We start from the raw sequence: 3,676 nt of genomic DNA on the forward strand, positions 1-3,676 counted from the left end.
GGGCGGCGCCGCCGAGCTGTGCGACGCCGCGCTGGCCGCGCTGGACGCATTCGTCAGCACGCGCGTGAGGGGCGCGCGCGCGAAGGCGTGCGAGCTGTTTGCCAGGCTGTGCGAGTCTAGGGAGTGGAGCTCGCTCGCCGTGTTCTCCGCGAGCTCCGTCGCAGAGGAGGCGCTCAGGGGCGCCGGCGGGGAGAAGAGGAGGTTCACCGTGATCGATTGCGCGCCCGAGTTTGAAGGCAGGGCGCTGGCGAGAAGGCTCGCGCGGTTTACAGAGTCGAGTGTGAGGTATGGCGTGCTCGGGAATTGTCAACGGTTGCTGGATGGGGCGCATGTGGTCGTGATCGGGGCGGAGGAGGTTACGATGAATGGGTGTGTGTTGGCGGCGCCGGGCGCAAGTGTGATTGCGCAGGTGGCGAAGGAGATTGGGATCCCGGTGATTGTGACGACACAAGCGGTGAAGTTTTCGGAAGGCATGGTGGTGGATTGGACTTTTGGGGGGTTCGACGTGCTGAAGGCCGATGAGGTGCTGTTGGTGGTCACCGAGATGGAGATGAGCGAGGTGAACATGGGGATCGCGCCGTGGATGGCGCCAGATGTGTGGCAGGCTGTTAGCAAGTTAACTGTGTGAAGGGACTCTGGGGATGGTGAGATTATGTTTGTTTGTGACTGCTGGCTAGGGCAGTCTGGCAGATTGACTTGAATGGACAGAATAAGTGTAGGTGGATGTCCAGTGTTACGACCGGAAACTGGTTTTTGTAGTTTGATACATGTGACAACGTAGGCGTACCGTAGTTTGTTGCAAGGTTTTGTCATCTTTATTTCCAGGTGAAGTTGGCTCTAACGTTGGCTCTAACGTTGGCTCTCTAACGTTAGCTCGCCTGGGGGGAGGAGGTTAAACAGTGGGGCAGGCTACTCAAACGCGCCTCCAAAAACTGTACCATTCAGTAGGCGCGGTCGTCCCTCGAGCGCGCGCCTGTCACGCGGTCTCCCTTGCGTCTGCGTGCAGACGACATGTAGGGGTTGTCGCCTCGATTCGAGTGCAGACACGCGCCGAGTGCAGATATGAGCACCGAGGCTTGCCGAGGGCCTCATATCGCACGACGCACAGCGTGTCTGCACGATGGGATCGAGGCGACAATATGCTTGTCTATCGGCTGCTACAGCGACTGTCAGCCATTGTAATTACAGTACAATTGTTGGCTTGGTTATTGTCTGCACTATGGTGCAGACATTTTCGGCAGTAGTGCGGACATCTGCAATTTTTGCACTGCACTGAACCCCCGCCAAGCCCTTTTCAGTAACATTACGGTTTTCCCCAAAACCTGTGAATGTCACCGCTGTCACGGCGCGTATGTCCCCGTCAGCCGGTAGACAATCCAATTTGCCTCGTATGAGGCCACCTTTTTTTGCAAAATATGTATATATTAAGGTTGTCCGTAAAGTCACGAAAACGCGTGTTTTGGCGGCGAGTTTGCTCGGATTTTCTAAACGCAGAATTTTCAGACAACGCGTTTGGCAAAACTAACAGCATACCGAAAACTGGGGGCATGTGAGTTTTTCACGAGTTTCGCATCCGCCTGATCACAGCAGTGCCGGATCGACCCGAATTGAAGGAAAGCGAATTGGATTCTCCACTCTTTCATGAGCATAAACGAGTCTCAGACTGCACGGGTCGTATCGATATGCGTCATGGACGCCCCTGTCGCTTCATCTGCGCAGAGTCCATCAAGGGATCAAAGCGCGGCAGGATCTGCCACAGAGGACTGTAGGCCAGAATGTTATTGGAGATGTAATTTACGATGTCTTCTCCAGGTACATTTAATCCCATTCGTGCTAATAGTTCAATAGTTTTGTGTAGACTGAACCGTGCAGTTTTATAGAAAAGAAGAATGGAGTGAAGGAGATACAGGTTTCTTAGCTTGATATTGTTTTGTTGAGCGTTGAGGGCGTTCTTCTTGTTATAAGATTACCAAGTTTCTGTGCTTGGATTATAATCCAAGCACAGAAACTTGGTAATATTTCGTTGACAAAGAGAACCAGTAACCCACAACAAGTCGCTGGACACTTTTTGGTCACCAAATTTCGATCCAATTTCTCCACCGTAGCAGCGCAAAAACGCGAAATCGTTCCGACAGGGTTGCATTTAGAAAGTCTGATTCGCACATCCCAGTAGGCTTTGGAGTGAGATCATTGACGAACTCTTTCCAAGGTCATTGCTTCGCGCGGAGTCACGGGCTATTTGAATGCTATTCATATTATTTAATATGCCGCCTCCACGCCCTCGTCTCGCTCCTCTTCTACGAAGTCTACCCCTACGCCTAATCCCTCTTCCCCTACCAGCAGTTGGACCCATTTGTCTCTGACTGTCTATACCAACGCTTGGGGAGCCTCCTCTCGGCCGGTGTTCTCTCCCTTTATTCACAGCTACGACTTGAGCTGCATATCCACTGACTTCGGCCATGCCGGGTGAAGTAGATTCGATGTCGAATTAAAGGCCCGAACATGTACACGATCGAGCCTATAAATCGATGCTAACGTCAACTCGCCGGCCCTTGAACTTAGGACTGGCACTTCACAGATCGTTCTACGGCTTACAGTTGACGGAAGCAGCCAAGAAAAGCGAGCAGAAAGCCAACATCAGCTTCCTCTAGCCCCGTTTTCAGGGCGTTGTATACGATTTTGCGTACATAACGATAAGGGACATGTTTTCGGAAATCTCCTACTGTACCATACGAATTTTCGTACTTAAGAATGGTAGGGATATGAGGCCACCCTCTTTTGCAAAAATATATATCAAATCGAAACTTTGTAAAGTCAGTTTGGACGCCATTTCTTTAACGTTCATGCCCGTGGCAATAAAATCTTGCCAAAGCTTAGGATGACAGTTGTGAATATACAGAAAGACTAAGAATGTAATGAAGTTTCAATAGCCAGTTGACATTTTAAGCAGGCGTTTTGGTTTCGAAGATATCAACACATAACAGATAATGGTTTGAGATTTGCCAAAAAAAGCTTTTTTTGGGCATTCTAAAAATGGCTGGAAAACATAATATGTTACTTGTGCGTGGGATTACCCTTGGTAGGGTAGCTGTTATACGTATGTATTATGTACAGTATCTGCACTAAGATTCATACCGTACTCGCCTGCGGCAAAGTGCAGATCTCACCAAACTCCATCCCTCCGCAACGCACAAGTCAACTGCAGTGGCGGGAATATCTTTTTCCTTGTTGTTGAGCAAGCACAAGTCGAGAAAAAATAAGTTGAAAAGTAGCCTCATATGAAGTCACCTGTCGTCTAGGCACTGGATCAGTTGAGGTCCAATTTCACGGTAACTTTCCCGCTTGTGTCATTCATTGCCATTCGCAGAATCAAATCAAATCGCAACCTCAGTAACCCCAATCGCGCACTGTCTCATTCCCACCCCTCTCCGCGTGCAGCCGCCCCCTCCCCCGTAACCAATCCCGCACGGAAGAACAGGGAAGAAGACGGAGCGGAGTCAAACTCCTGCAAGACCCCTTGCCCCACCCCTTGCCCCACCCCTTACTCCACCCCTCCGCCCCGCTCCCCACGACCCTCGGCAAGAACGCCCAGTCCCCCACAAACCCCCGCACCCAAGCTGGCTGAGTACTTTTGCCTCCTTTGCTGCTTCCCCATCCCGATCCCGTTCTTCTGGAA

This window comes from Chondrus crispus, genomic scaffold (assembly GCF_000350225.1).
Source record: "Chondrus crispus Stackhouse genomic scaffold, scaffold_38, whole genome shotgun sequence".
Taxonomy (NCBI): domain Eukaryota; phylum Rhodophyta; class Florideophyceae; order Gigartinales; family Gigartinaceae; genus Chondrus; species Chondrus crispus.